The sequence below is a fragment of the Mchenga conophoros genome, linkage group LG11 (genome assembly GCF_057382185.1).
Source record: "Mchenga conophoros isolate Kocher_MC1m ecotype Shallow Benthic linkage group LG11, M_conophoros_male_GT1.1, whole genome shotgun sequence".
Taxonomy (NCBI): domain Eukaryota; kingdom Metazoa; phylum Chordata; class Actinopteri; order Cichliformes; family Cichlidae; genus Mchenga; species Mchenga conophoros.
This window is the reverse complement of record NC_140536.1, coordinates 4313919-4329579: the sequence shown is the minus strand read 5'-3', so window position 1 is coordinate 4329579 and position 15661 is coordinate 4313919. Positions and strand designations below refer to the sequence as shown.

Genomic DNA, 15661 nt, shown 5'->3' with positions numbered 1-15661 from the left:
GGATCTTGAGTGAGAATTTGTGCATGGCTTTCTATCTCTCTGTGTGTGTGTGTGTGTGTGTGTGTGCTATATCACTCTGTGATTGTGTGTCCCTGATGGCTGGCCAGGGTGTACATGGCTGATTACACACACTGACAGGCCCACTTCATCAATGTATAGTGAGCCTGTGGCAGCTACCTGCACCCTTCTTTTACTCACAAAGCACTTTCTTTTTTTCCTTTTACAGTGAGCTGCGTCTCTGTTTCCTGCCCCAAACTTTCAGTTTCTCCGTTTTTACAAAACCCTTATTTTGGTCTGCATGTTATTTCTGCTACGTGACCCTACATTAAAGTAATGGGCTGTGGTATTTTCATTGAAATTAGAGTCTGTTTTGCTGCTCTTATGCTGATGGAAAGTATAGCTAGCTCATAAAACTTTTAACATTTGGTGTTCTGAAAATGGTTCTTTCACCAAGAAAAATCATTGAGTGTGCAGCAAGTGAGGCATGTTGTTTCCCATTTCTTTGGCAGAAATGAAAGACTTGGGTAGTTAGCATGAGCAGTGGCTGAACAGACAGTGAAAACAGTGCCAGCTGCAGAAACTCAAACTTCATCAACATTAAAAAAAAATATAATCTGCTCATTCAGCACAGGCAGAGATGAAGCATTCAGAGACGACTCCAGAGAGTGCAGATGGTGGAGAGGGTAAATTAAAGGCCAACAACAAAAATCACTTCCAACACATTCAGTCTTCATTAGACACCAGAGAAGGGGGAAGCGGGACAACAGATTCTTAATTTGGTGCCTTTTGTCACTTTTTGCCCACACTGTGCTCTCTTTGACCCGGAGTCATGCTCACGACTGCAATTTAATATTTTGCTCCACAGAAGGTTGGTGTCTAAAACTCTGGGGAGCCAACAGAGCTGTCACTACTGTAGCTGAGATCAGAGGCACACTGTTTACAACACTGATCAAAAAGGCTCTTTTCAATATTGTTCACCTGTAAATGCAAATGTACAGCATATTTACCCCTTCAGATTAAAAGCTGTGTTTGAGTCTAGTCAATTTGATTGGATAGACCAATCAAATTGACTAGACTCAACATTTCAAACAGGTAACATCCCAGGTGAAACAAGACTTTAAAGATGCTCCTGGCTACTGAGGCATTGAAAGCTGTAAATGTCCTCAAGGGAGAAAAGTGGGCAGCCAACAATTTTCTGGAGCAGTGAAAATGACCCTCTGGAGTGTCTCCTGTCTACTGAGGAGCAGCTGGTGAACCATGCAGAGAAGTAATAGCTCAGCAGATTCTCAGTGGAATAGCAGACACGAGCAGTTTTTTAGCCAAGATGTTCTTTCAGAGAAACAGAGGAGTCGCTGTTGACTACCATTTTTCTATGTGTATTTTCAATTTACGCTTAGATTTCAAGGTTGATTTCTTTCTCTTCTTTCTTGAGTGTGTCTCTTTCACTGCATAAAAGCTACCAGCCACACTAGCTAACATGACCCAAAGGAGTCTATCTCATATAGCCCCCGATGCTAATTATCTCTTATTCCATGTTGACAAAGATAACTGATTGATTTATTTTTTGATGAGCAAAGTTCAGGAACAGGGCATGATTTACGGAGGATTTAGAATTGAACCACCAAGCTAGGTTCCTTCTGGTTAGTGAACACAAAAAACTGTGAGCTAACTAACGTTGTAAATATGGCCTGGGTTTTACTAAGTATCTGTATTTTGCTGAGAATATTTATAAAAAGAACATTTAATATACCTGACCTTTATTTTACTTTTAATATCTTTTTTAGATAATCCAGTATGGTAAAATATAGCTACTAATTATAGCACGCTAATACAATATTACTAAATAATATTAAATGTTACAAAAATTTAAAAGTAATTAAAAAATTTGAATCTTTAATGAAGTCTTTTCTGTTTCTAGCAACCAAAATATTTAGTTTATGAGATGTTTTTTGTATAATTATTTTCTCATTATCATGACGCCACGTGAATCCTCAATAACATATGTATACAATAATATGTAATACACCAAGCTGTTCTGGATGATGCTAGCTACCACAGGTGCACTTTACTTGCAGGTGCCATCAACAGTTTTACAGATATTTATGCAGAGAGCCTTTAACTTAGGACTGTTGGATCTGAGATTTTTATTTACAGATTATCTAAATCACATCCCTCTGAAGTGTAGGGTTATTAAAACACAGTGCCTAACTAGTCACTGAACATGACAACAGCTAAGACCGCCAGTTTTACACGTGCTAAAGGTAAACTGAAAACTGTGTGAAGTGTTGCAGGGCACAAAACAATAACTCTATAAGAGCTTTAACAGTTACTTTTTGTTGATTGTTTTGGTTTTAAGCCTGCTCTCATTAACCTCATGTCAAATGGCAGATGCCTCTGAGAAAATTCTCTTAAAAAATGTTGCATCAAACATCAGCAACATTAGACTAGCTGTAACAAAATCATATACATACACATACTATTTTCATCACTATTTTTTCATTTTCACAGTCACCACATGCCCTAAACCTGAAAGCATCTGGCCTCATATCTACAGGCAAGACAGGCAAGACGGTTAAGAAGAGTCAGGGTGACCTTTTGGCTCCATTGCTGACAGCCACTATTATGGACAGGATTAGTAGGGAGTATATCAGAGGGGCAGCTCAGGTTGGATGGTTAAGGGCTAAAGTAGGAGAGACTGAGCTGGTTTGGACATGTGCGGCGGAGAGAGACTGGGTATACTGGGAGAAAGATGTTAGCTGTTCAGTTTGACAACGCTGTGTACTTGATTTTACGTATTTTTGTTGAAGTAAAATGAAATTACACATTTTCTGGTTCTTACAATTGTTCACATTTGCAGCCGTGGTGAACTTACTCTTTAACAATTATTTTGTATTTTATAGGTTGCCAGTGTTACTAAATTTTATTTATTTAGATTTAATCTCTGTATTCCTTATTTTAAGCCAACAAAATAAATAGAGTAGATTTAATATTTCTGGTGTTGGTACTTAAAGTTAACCTTATGAAACCATTCAATATCTCTACAAGCATAATTTCACAAATTGCCTGGGTTTATTTTAAAACAATCTTACCAGTTTTTTCTCAAATTTGCATTTTTTCTGAAAGACTGTGGTCTCGTTGGACGCACTAGAGTTAATGTGAATTGTTCAGGGAAAACAGGAAAGAGCTGCAGCGAGCAGCTTTTACTGTAACAAAAGCCGAGTCTATAGCCACTGGCTGTACCATCCCTCAGGATTAAATCTCCCGTTTCTTCGGGACGGAAGTGAGACAGTAGCAAATAACACTCTTCTTCCACTTCTCTTAAGTCAATGACCTGAAAAGACCTACGATAAAGTTGTGGAGGGAAAGAGGGAAAACACTGAGGGCCACAGACACTGAACAGTTGACAGAGGCTATCACTGTCAGAGGATACATGCTGACCCACGCCATCCATCACACAGAGAGGAGAGGAGAGGAGAGGAGGGGAGAGGAGGGGAGAGAAGAAGAGCTGGAAAAAGATGAAAGGGCAAGGGAGGACGAGAAAGCAGCATTAAGAGCAATGGCTCTCAGAAGAAAAGAGCACAGATGATCAAAATTTGAGAAGAGAAAACTTGTGAGGTTGAAGAGGGAGATGATGAAAAAGGAGGAGAGCTAAATCAAGCACTATAGATCTAAGAAAAAAATGGGGAAGAGGGAAAAAAAGAAGTAAGACAAAGGAGAAGAGAAATTTAAGAAGACAAAGAGAGGAGAGCAAAGAAAATGAGATATTTGTACAAAAAAAAATTTGTGGGGGAAAAGGACAAATTGATTTATAAGAAATTAAATAAGGGAAAATAAGTAAATACAAAATGTGAAATAAGAAATGTCAGTTATTCTGCGCTCTTTCAAACGGATCTAGCCTGTTTTCTTAATTGTCTTTCTTAGCCCACTGTTAGCTCCACATGAAGGGGCATAACAGCAAATTAACAAGTGCTCAAGTCGACAAAATATGCCGAGCTCAGTATCCAACTGCAGCATCGTGTAAGTGCAGTAAAACAACATCGTAGATGTAATGAGGTGAAACGTGGAGGGGTCACAAATAAATGCTTCACTTCAGCAGAGCTGTTGTACAGCACAGCTGACAATGGCAGATTGGAAAGTCAGCGCTTTAAGGCCACATGTTTTCCATTTTGGAAAAGACAAAAAAGTTTCCAAAGATGACAAATTGCTGCCAGATGACCTCTAAATGTATGCTAGGAGAACTTGTGCACTTTTCCTGCGCTGTAAAACAAAACAAAAAAGGTAAAAAAAAAAAAAATGTAATTTCACAATATTAGTTAATACTGTATATATAAATATGTGAATTTTGATGCAATGAGAAAAAGATATCAGTAAATATAGTTTCTATGATTTTACATAAATGTATTTAATTGTTTTCACCATAAAAAAGAGTACAGCATTTACATGAATTAATACACTGTCCAAATAATTACTATAATTTCACAGAGTTTTTTAAAGCATCTTTTTAAATCATTGACAAAAAATGGTAAAATTAGAGAAAAGTCAAACTAATAGAAATGCCTATTCTCTATAGATTTATTCTTAAGATATTTTAAAAAGATACAATAAATATTAAATGCATGGATAATTTCATATACGTTAACACATATGTTTCTAATTTTCCAAAATCTTTTCATACATTGTAGTTCTGGGCTAAAGGATGCTGGGCCTTTGTCAGAAATAGACTCCACGAGGATGGCATAGTTTGGTCAGAATAGAGTGGGATAGCTGGGGTATCATTTTATTGTATTAAACTATTAACATTGATTAAATGAACAAGATTCACATGAAATGACATCACAAAACAGGAGCCTAAATCTAGTGTAAATCTAAAGCTTTAGATATGAGAGGTGGACACAAATGTAAAGATGATATTTTTCTAACACGAGAGCTGACTTTAAGCATACACTAACATATCCCACACATGAGCTGGGACACTCTCTGATCATCCTTTATGTAAAACCCTTTGATCACGAGGACTCGTCGAAGAGACCTGAGTAAATTGAATCCAACTTGAAACTTGTGAGCTGCCTTAAGCAATCAAGCAATTGAATTTGCCTACTTTGATGCTGTGGACTCTTGCTAAATATCCTTACATTAGTTCACATCTAAATTACACTTTGGAAGCCATCCTTTCCTCTCGGTTTGTTAGGATTCCTTACCCCTAAACACAAATAATACTGGCACGAGCTACAAAGAAAAGGAGAACCATCACTCGAGGTCAGACCTTAAAGTTCGACTTCAAGGAGGTTTTAAAACAGAGCAAATCTTCACTGAAGGTAAAACTACTCTACAATGAACTCTCGGATCAGATGTCAGATGTTTTAAATAGAAATATAAACGTTCAAACAAGGTAGGAAGAACATATTTTAGAAATCGTCTACCTCTTTGTTTGTTTTCTTATCGGCCTGACGGTTCAGCAAATAGCCAATGCGCTGTACAGCATCAACATGAAAAACAATAGCGCTGCTATTCAGTGCTGCGTAGCTGATCCTACATCTGGAGAAGTGTGCCGTTCAGTGGGGAGAGTGGTAATAACCCTGATTAGTTCCAGTGTTGATGGCTGCTTGTGGAGCTTCCAGGGGAGAGTTGAATAGAGATGGAAATCAGGGCTTAGCTACGGATGATTATCTAGCCACTCCAGATCAAAGATTTCCCTCTGTCTCATCACAAAGGATGAAGAAAAGATCATTTCATCCCATGCTGTGAAACTACCTGTGCCTGTTTTCTTGAAATATGCTGAAAAAGGTCAGCAGAGCTGTCTGCATTTAAGCAAACAGACATCAGACACACGCATATGTGCAGACATATGATCATTATTTCATATGTGGCTATACAAAATGAGCCAGAGAGGTGATTTATAAAACAAAACGCTTATGAAAATGCTTCTGAGACTACGCATGGAGCTATGATTATTTAATGAATTAATTAATGAAGTGCCAGGAGTTTGGAAAGTGCAGAAATTGCAGCATAATGTGTTGATAAGAACTCATATTTTTAGCCAATAGGAGGGTCACACTACTGCTGAGAAATCTGTGGAGGAAGCAGAGTGAACCATCTGGGAATTCACAAGCAAGGTGTCTGTGTGCAGTATGTGCGTGGGGGGGAAATGCCATGAACAGGCCTACGTGCATGTGGCTCATTTCTGTGGCATTTCTTTAACTCGCAGCACGACAGAGGGAAAGAGATGCCGTGGTCGTGAAGATAAGTTGGGCTTCTTTTGAAAGCTTGGTCTGTTCAGTTATAATGAAGCCTTTGAACATTCAGCTAATACCTGCAGATTTTTGCCAGAAGCTTTTTTTCACATTTTTGTGATTTCCTGTTGAATGAAAAAAGGCACGCATTGATTAAAACACTGAAAACAGACATTTTAAGAATGAGCCACATATGTCTGAATTCCCGACTACCCAAGAGGTTAAACCAAAGAAATAAGGTTGATAAAAACAGAGAAATATTGAAGAAACCGATGTTCTGATTTCACAACGTTCCAAAGTCTCAGAGTGCAAACAGAAGCCTCACATTATAAAATAATATTCAAACCCCAGCTTAATGTCTGAGCAGCTGAAAATTCAGTTTTAATCAAACTGTGACACACAAAAAGCATGTCCCATTGTTGTACTTACTTTTCACATGTGGGATGCTACATTTTTTGCATGATGCAGTTGGGTAAAAATCTCAGTATGTCCAAAGTCCACTTTCTCCATTGGTCCATTATGATGTTTTGTGTTGCCTATTTAAGGCATCTGTTTGTTTTTTGTTCTTTTTTTTAATTAGTGGAAATAAAATGTCCAAAATACAAATTTACCTTAATATATTTCTTGGATATTTGTGCAAATTAGTAACTACGCAGCCATTTAATCATTTCTAATTTGCATATTTAAAAATATTATAAAATAACTCTTTTTATGTGAGAAATCAACTGTGATATCACCAAATTCTTTTTTTTCTTTTTAGTAAAAATCTACAGAATCTTCAATTCAGCAACACTTACTTCCAGAAATTGCATTTTTATTCCTGTGTGTGTTTTTACAGAGTGGGTGTACTATTCAGTCTGATTTACAGAACATGTACCTAAAGGCATGACTTGTTGACAGTATTTATCATTTTTATGATTCTAATGTCAAGAATAAAATTGAACCTGAGTAATGTTAATATTTCTGCTCCAGAACACACACATTTGCACACTTGGATAATACCTCATTAGCATACTTAAACATAGAAATTCAGAAAAAATTATGGCTTTAACACAAGTTATCAAGCAGCTCTGACCTGAAATGACTAAACATGCTAAGCCTTTAATATTAATATTTTTTTATTTTTACACTATCTGTGTGTGTGTGTGTGTGTGTGTGTGTGTGTGTGTGTGTGTGTGTGTGTGTATTAAACAGAGTCTGCTGGGTCTTTTTGTCATCACGGGTTTTCCAAGAAGCAGACTGAGGTGTGAAGGTGTTTCCTCTGCTTCTCTTACACACTTGCTAACATGAAGATAAAAATAGCAATCAACCAAGAGAATCGTGCTAATTGAAGACCTTAGCTCACAGCCATGCAGTGCAGATCCAACATACTGTAACTGCTACTACACAAGGGTTCCACCAATATGGGCTGCTAACCAGAAGTCAAATTGAATCATTTTAATGCCTTAAACAAACAAGGTCTAGGAAATAGCACTGGTCTGACTTTACCCCCAGTGTATGAAAAAAACTGCCCATCTTTGTAAAACAGCTCCTATATTCATGAGCAGCATGTCCTTTAGGACAGAGACACTGAAAGTCACCTCAAGGCTACACCTTTTCCAGAGAGCTGCCTAAATGTTTAAAGAGCATGAAGCCTAAAAATGGAAAAAGTCTACTAAGATTCCAGAACTCATTTAAAGGAGAGGCCTGCCAAAGGAAGCAAGAAGAACAAACACTGACAGGACAGAATGCTACCATGTAGCTCAGCATTATCTGAAAAACAACAACAACCCAAAACTGTTCTGGTCTGAAAGATAAGAGAAGTATTTTAATCTTAAATCACACTGAAAGCATAGACTGAAACAGACACATAATTAGACAACTCCAGCATGGCCTTGTAAATAACTGGTAGGGGGTGAACCTATTACTGCATATAAAGAGATGTCCAACGAGTGTATATTAGTGGCAGTGCTGTGTTAAACATTTGCTACCAGTGTTGAATCTGCGTGGCACTTTTTCAAAATGCACCTGAAGATTTAACCCTGTGAAAAAATGTGTTTTTAATGTGTTTGGATGAGAGGGGAAACATCTTCAAAAAAACCTAAAAAGTAGTCCAGTTGCTTTAATGCAAGTTCATTTGAATTTTTAAGTGTTTAAGAAAGCATGCAGCAGCAGCTGGTTTGGCTTGCAATGTTAAAATCTACCAGTTATTCAGCCTTTTGTATATCCTGAGAGCTGCACTTAGTTTCTTTTGACTGGATTCAAGGACAGACTGAACTTGTTCTTGTCTAACTGTAGCAACTGAGGAAGTGCCTCCAATTACAGAGGATGTGCAGTGTATAATCATGTCATCATTAACATTCCCAATAAAATAAATCGAACCACGTACAGGTCCCTGTGGTTGTGTTTTATTTCACTTAAATACAGTTCATCGTTTCAGTTGCCTAACCTAATCGGTCTCCAGGTCTTCAAGTTCTGATTCTGCAAAAGTGAGGGTTTTTTTTTATTTACATTTCATTTTCACTTAATTAATTTTGCGTTTGTTTGGTTGGATTTACGCACAAAAAAGAATTCACAGTTTACTCAGAAAGTCCTCATCAATTTTGTTGGTGTCTTCCATAGTCGTGAGTCTCTCCCCATCAATTATATAACTAATGATCTAAAAATAAAGAACACCAGGACAGTCAGCTTTGTGTTTCACTTAGACTGAAGCCTCAGGTGCCCTTAATCTGTTTCAACAACACTATCCTCAGCGTGAAAGGCAGTGGTAAAATCATGTTGTTGCTTATTCAGATAGCTCAATACTCTGAAGCCTTCTTTCTTTGGAATGGTGAGCAGTGTCAAGTGCCTTGGATAAATCAATAAACCAGTACTACAAAACATGCTTTCCTAACCAAAGACTTAATTATACCACTGACCGCCTTTAAGTCTGCGGTACCAGTACGATGCTGTTTTCTTCTCACTTTAGTTCATTGCTTATCCTCTCTGGTTATTGGAGTTTAGGTATCTGCCATTTGCCCTTGACTGGGCATAGTATTCCTCCTAATATTATTATTGTTAGTAGTAGTAATCATAATGCTAATAATATCACTAATATTAGTAGTATCATTGTGTCATTTCAACACGCACTTTTAAAAAAACTCAGGAAATCTACAAATTTGGTGACCAGTGCACGATGCTGACCTTCGTGGTATACAGAGTGAAGTTTAGTTAAGTTCAGTTTTGCTCCTCTGTTCTTCAGACACTTGTTTACAGACAACAGATACCTTACCTTCCTTTTACACCTCAGCACAGGAATGATTAAGTGATTACAACACGTTGCCTTTGCTTTAAAGATGGCTGTCATTCTGTCTGTAAATGAGCAGAGAAATAAACAGGGGTACAGTGCATAAACACTCATCACTTAAAAAGCAGGACTTTTCTCCCCTGAAAACAATATCCAATCACACAGTCTGACAGTCTGTGATGTTAAAACACTTTGCACAGCAGCAACAATTATGACCACAGACACAAATGTGAAACAAAACCAGCATAAAAAAGTGATCGCCACAGTGATTCTGCTTTAGACACACGAATAGAGGTTGTAGCAGGAGACTGCTTCAACAGGATTGTTACCTGTTAAAGTTCAGGGTCTGGCTGCTTGGGTCAGCATGCACTCCGCTTTCACTCTGGGTTCTTGGCTAGCTTAGGATTAGCATGCTGCCTGTGCAAAGAACCAAAGTTGGGTTAGCAGCATAATGTGGTTGTTTGTGTTCTGCAGTTAAAAAAATAAATGTCCATATCCACACTTTAAACTGTCACTTTTTTTCCCTGTGAAACGTGAACTGAAATCAGCCAGTTGCAGCACGAGTGCAAGAACCAATAAGCAGGATCGATAGGCAAACAGGCTGACAATTCCAAGGAATTGGACTACTGGTTTTCTGTAAGAAGCGGTTCTCGATTCCCATCACAAACCATGCTGTTGTTTTGTTTACCTCTCATCATTTCAATACATCACTAGTTGAAGCTTTGCAGAAACAGTGCAAATATCTATCAAAATAATATTTTACAGCGTCTTTTTATGGTTTATATCCAATTTATATTTTGGTGCTAAATTTAGGTGCAAAAAGGAAGGTGATTATCTCCCTTAGAACAGTCACAGACCCCACCACATTAAACGGAGTCTGTGACTGCATACCCACTGCTTGTCAAAAGTCATGCACTGAGTATATGCCTGCTCTAAGTTTTTATTTAGTGTGCTTGTTTTTGTCAGGAATCATGTACAAAAAAAACTTTGTGTCTGAAAAAGGTGTCAGTGCCAGCATTTGGCCTCGAACTAATCATCAGACCAAAAAGCACACTGCCATGACCTCCAAGCTACAGCTACACCTACCTCTAAGTCAGCCAACTATTTTCATAAGCCCTGCTTCACATGTTGTGTTAAGTCAGTGTGGCGGTTATATGGTTGTCAGCCAGTTCCCCCTTCACTCTCACACTTGCACGCGCACACACATACACATTGGCCAAGGCTCATTAAGCTCCTTCCCAAGCTCCTCATTTTGTCCCTAATTAGGGGAACCAATGGTTTTGCAGGATCTGGTCAACCTCTAAGTCACTCCAAGCAAAGATATCCTCCCCACAGTACTGTTGAGAAGCCATTAGAAACTTTCAGGACATTGGATGCTGACATGTTTCACCTTTAAAGCGCCTGTGTGACTAGCCTGTCATTGCTGACTGATTGCTGTGTATTTACTCCAAAACGCAATGGGTGTCACACAAAAAGTGATCTGTGGAGCTCCGAGGCAGCAGAAAGGCACAGTGTGTCTACGTCACACAGCTCTCTGTCTCTAGCTCGCCTTTAATGCATCTTCTATCGTCCCACAGACTGTCTCCTCGTCACCCATCTATTCATCTCCCCTCTCAATGGCTCCCTCTGTTCCCCTCGACTCACTATTTCCTCTTTATCCCTCTGATGTCACAAATTCAGATATGAGCTTCTCTGATAGAACACACACCCTTGGACACTGCAGCTTTGTTTGAAAAGACAGCGATCAGTGGATGCGAAGAACTAGGGAAGGGGAACAAGTCGACAGCGTGGTTATTTTCCAAAGCTGCAGGAGACTGTAAAATGCAGAAACAAAGGGAGACATGTAGGCTAAAAAAAAACATGCATGAATGCTTCTGAAAAGGCCTGCGTTGTGTTGCTGCCTTGTCTCATCCCTGTGGCTCGGAGCCAGCCGTGCCTGCCAGGGCACTACTGTTGAGTCTATTTCTGTTATCTGCTCTCTTTCCCACGAAGAAGAAACAGCTGACCGCTAATATCGCTACCTGGGAGGGGGTGCGACAAGACTTCTCAGACCTGGCGCTGTCTCAGAAATACATATGCTTACAAAGGATCACACACTTGGCTCTCGGCTGAGTTTTGTGGCACCCGTTGGGAGGATTTGTTGGCACAGTCGCATAAACACGTACTTGTCTTTCAATGACAAAACCAAAAGAAAAACACAGTCAGTGTTTGGAAGGTCTAAACAACCATTTTGTTTCTTTTGTAGTTAAACTGTTTAGTAGAATTAATTCTGTGTTGACATATGACCCTCAATTCTGCTTCTTTGCCCCTGTAGTGTACGGACGCCTTTTCCTGTTAAAAGGTAGTTCTTCCTCTCCACAGTCACAAAGTGCTGGCTTTGTTACTAACCCTTTTTTTTCCTTCCAAATCTTGACAAACAGGGCACAACTAATAATGATTCTAACTCACCCATTTAAAAAAAATCCAAAAAGTATATTTTGCTTTTATCCGACAGTTGTGGCTGTGGTTGGCAGTCATGATATAGACCTCCCAGGGTTATTAACCTGAACTAACAAATTTAAGTCATCTGAACATTTAACTTAAAAATCAAGAATAAGAAGAGGTCAAAATGTGTTAAAACAACAACCATGAGATTTTGGAGAATGCAACATGTCTTAAACAGAGATAGTGGCATGGGTTCAAAGTAAGGTTTGGTGAGCTTGGAGGGGTGATCGGCTGAATTAAAGTCCCTGACAGTGATGGGGATTTTACATGTGTTAAATGCATCAATAAAGGAGAGCAGAGAGTTGAGTTTAAAATGATAATGCACAGACGACACTTGCAATCAACGCGGCAAGGGTGTATTTAATATAATGTGACCTTTTCAAGCCTACTGTTTGCATCTGACCTGGAATGAATACGCAGCATCGGGCTTTTCAAAGCCAACAAGAATTTCATTATTTTGAGTTCCAATGGTGTTTTATTGCCTTAGGGCTTTTACACAATATCTTGTTGAACAGTTATTGATTCAAGCGCAGAAATGTTGATACAAATCTTTCATATTAATAACTGAGTTCTGATATTTTCATGGGTAGAAACAACATTTCAGTATAAAACATATGAAGGTGCAAAGCCTTCAAGAATTCCCAGTATCAACAGTTCTTTGGCTGTTTTTCAATAACGTCATTCAACCTTAGATCACTTGTTGAGATGCCAAACTTTTTTTTAAAATTAAAATATACAGTGCAGTTTTTCAGGGACAGGGAACTTAAAGAGTTGGGGTTATATGTTCCCTGTTGTGTGGTTCATGACTGAAGTCTTATCCGGGGATGGGCTGTGTTTTAGAGCGCCCCCCCAAATTAACATGTCAGAGTTTAATATTTTGATATGCAGAGAAGAGCAATTATCTCTTTAACTATTTTTAAAGTAAAGGAAATCCAATGATAATGGTTATAATAATAATAATAATGCAATTTTGAAGTTTTACAGACCAGCATCGACCATTCATGCTGCATATCCAAGACTGGACATTGCAGCAGTAGCAGAGATGAGGGAGGCTCCTTGCACCAGAAGGGGACAGTGAATGACAACCCATTTTGTTGGCAAATAGGACTGCTGGCGGTCAGTGAGTGATAGCAGGCTGACTGTCACAGAGATGGGCTCAAAGCGCTCATGTGCCTGCTCCGTCTCTGCTTTCACCTCTGCTAGAATTTCACACTGCTTTATCATCACCTATTACTAAACACAGTTTGAGCACATATGTTGTGTTTTACTGCAAGTAAAATCCATAAAGCATAAAAAAGATTCATCATTATATCCAGGATTAAAATTGGCTCGAGGAAACAAATAGGCTAGATGATGTCAAAAAGGGGACGCAGATGATTAGACCGGTTGTGTCTTTATTCATACCATGATGTTAAAAGAACGCAGACTCCAGTAAGCACTGTGGATAGGTACAGGGGATTTGTTTTTGTTTGTTGTTTGAAAACATTAATGTCAAACTCAAATCAGAATAAGAGCGTGTAAATGTAACCCTCTCTCTCTGACAAAGCTTCACACTGCTTTGAAAATGCATAAGCTTTGTATTTCAGCTGGTGGTTATAATATCGCAGTATCTAGAAATGCATAAAAAAATAACACTGAGAATACGTGTTCAATAACGCGCGTGTGTAACGAGTCAAGTAAAGTTAAGCATATTTACAAAAAAAAATTAATTTTGCTGAGATTAATCGTCAGAATAAGAGTTGTCCTTACTCATTCTCGGAATTCCCTAAATGACGCTCTGGCTCCAGGTTAACCTCTGTGAATGAGCGACCAGTTGTTAAATTACACGGAGATAAGTGGCGGTTCCTCCCTAGAGGAACGCGCCTTCTTCCATCCTCTGGGGCTCACCAACTAGCTCAGACAGCGACTGTCCACAGCGGTGCGACTGACTGAGCGCAGCACGGTTGGGTGTGACTTGAGCATACAGCGCTACCCTCAACTACACTGGACAGTACAGGGGGTTGCAACACACAATAAATCTACAGGTATTTTGCGAGTTCGGTCATTTGTTTCTCTTTTATTGTGGCAACAAAAAAGGGGAAAAAACGCCTAATGTGAATTCACAAAACAAAACAAGAAGCGCACACACGTCGAAACTAGCTGTGCTGATGAAATATGTGTGCCTTAAACTTCATAGTTAGCAGCAAGAGTTATATTTTTTTAAAGGATAGAGAAAGATTTTACCTTGAGCAAGTTACCAGTCCTTCTGATGCATAATGACAATGGTCAGAGCTCGGTGCGTTCACGGGGATTCGACAATTCCAAAAGACGGTAAGTCCTAAGATAAGTCCACAAAACGTGTGATAATGAACGGAAATCTCTTCCTATAATGAGCCCAATACATGTGACATTACTAGGATGAAGAGGAGGTTAAAACTCAGACAGGAGTTCTGAATGTCTGCTAGTTCCGACTGCGCGCCCAATGCAAGAAACAGGTTCAAAAAATCCCGACTGCCGCTGTTATTTTCTTACATTGTTCCCACAGATAACATCCCCGCTCTTCATTAACTGTGAAAATAAAATCCTCTTTTTAAGACAGTAATATTTTATTTAGTTAAATTCCACAAATTCTATGATTTCCTCTGAGAAAAAGTTATTCTCCAAATCTGAAATTCTCTCTCGTCCGCAGATCGCGCAGCCTTCCAGGTGAATGTGATCGCTGAATGGAGCGGCGCATCAAAGAGGGCTCGCGCGTGTCTCGGGAACCGCCGTCCCCAGCTCGCGGCTCTGGAGCGTCCTTGCCTGCCTGTGTGTCCGCGCGCAGCAACAGCCGGATTCCTTATTTGGAAGCCCGGGGCTCGCGCTGCAGTCAATGGTTTGAAATTGTACCAACATGACTTCCAGGCAAGTGTTTCACAATAAAATAGGTAAATAGACGCGAAAACGTTGATTGGAGTAATACACACACGTGTGTGTGCGCGCGTTGGTGATGGATGTTTCTGATGTATGTGTGTATGATATATGCATTCTTCAGTACACTCAAAAAACTAATTTACTTACTTTACTCAAAAAGTCACAATTATTTTCACATTCCCAAATTGCATTTTCAATACTGAAATCCCAAAACACATCTTGTTTCTGTTGCACACAAAAGCTGCACCTTTATTAAAAAAAATAAAAAATTAAAAAATTAAATCCTACAATAAACTGAGGTTTCCCCATGGGAGTGCTTTTATATTGAAGGTAAAAGCATCCACTTTCCTGCCAGATTCTGTCTGTACTGTGTTCAAAGCTGAGGGGGAAGGGGGGGGGGGGGGGGTGTCACTCAGTAGAAAATTCACCCATCAGCCCCCTCTTCTGGAGTCAAACAGCCTCAATTGGATGTTGTGTCAGGGCAGTGGCACCACCTACATTAACACACAGAGAGGGAATGTTAATAAATGGCCATGCATACATTTTAACAGGTTATATATATTCAATAACTATACACGCATCACACACAGACACACTCTATCTACAGCTACTATTAGTCTCTGGGAAAAATCTCAGTTTCTGCCCCTTTGAAATTATGCCTTTAACCTCTTAATATCAACACACTTAACAACTGGATCAGGGGTATTGTTTGTGTTTGGTTATGCTTTCCATAGAATTTTCACCCTTTTGGAATACTTACATTGAAAAGCATTTGAGACACAAAAAAACC

The 15661-nt window shown here is 39.0% G+C and overlaps 1 protein-coding gene across 11 annotated transcripts in view; it reads right to left on the bottom strand.

Moving 5' to 3' along the window:
- adgrb1a (adhesion G protein-coupled receptor B1a) overlaps positions 1–14879 on the bottom strand; it is a 215461-nt gene extending 200582 nt beyond the window's left edge. For 4 of the 11 annotated variants that reach the window (XM_085290570.1, XM_085290568.1, XM_085290574.1 and 1 more), the window contains exon 1: positions 14203–14876. The gene's annotated coding sequence lies outside the window, so the exon portion shown is untranslated. Of the gene's footprint in view, positions 1–9480; positions 9561–9824; positions 9913–14202 lie in introns of all 11 variants that reach the window. The other 7 variants (XM_085290573.1, XM_085290569.1, XM_085290564.1 and 4 more) reach the window with 5 other exon arrangements.
- Positions 14880–15661: the final 782 nt, after the last annotated feature.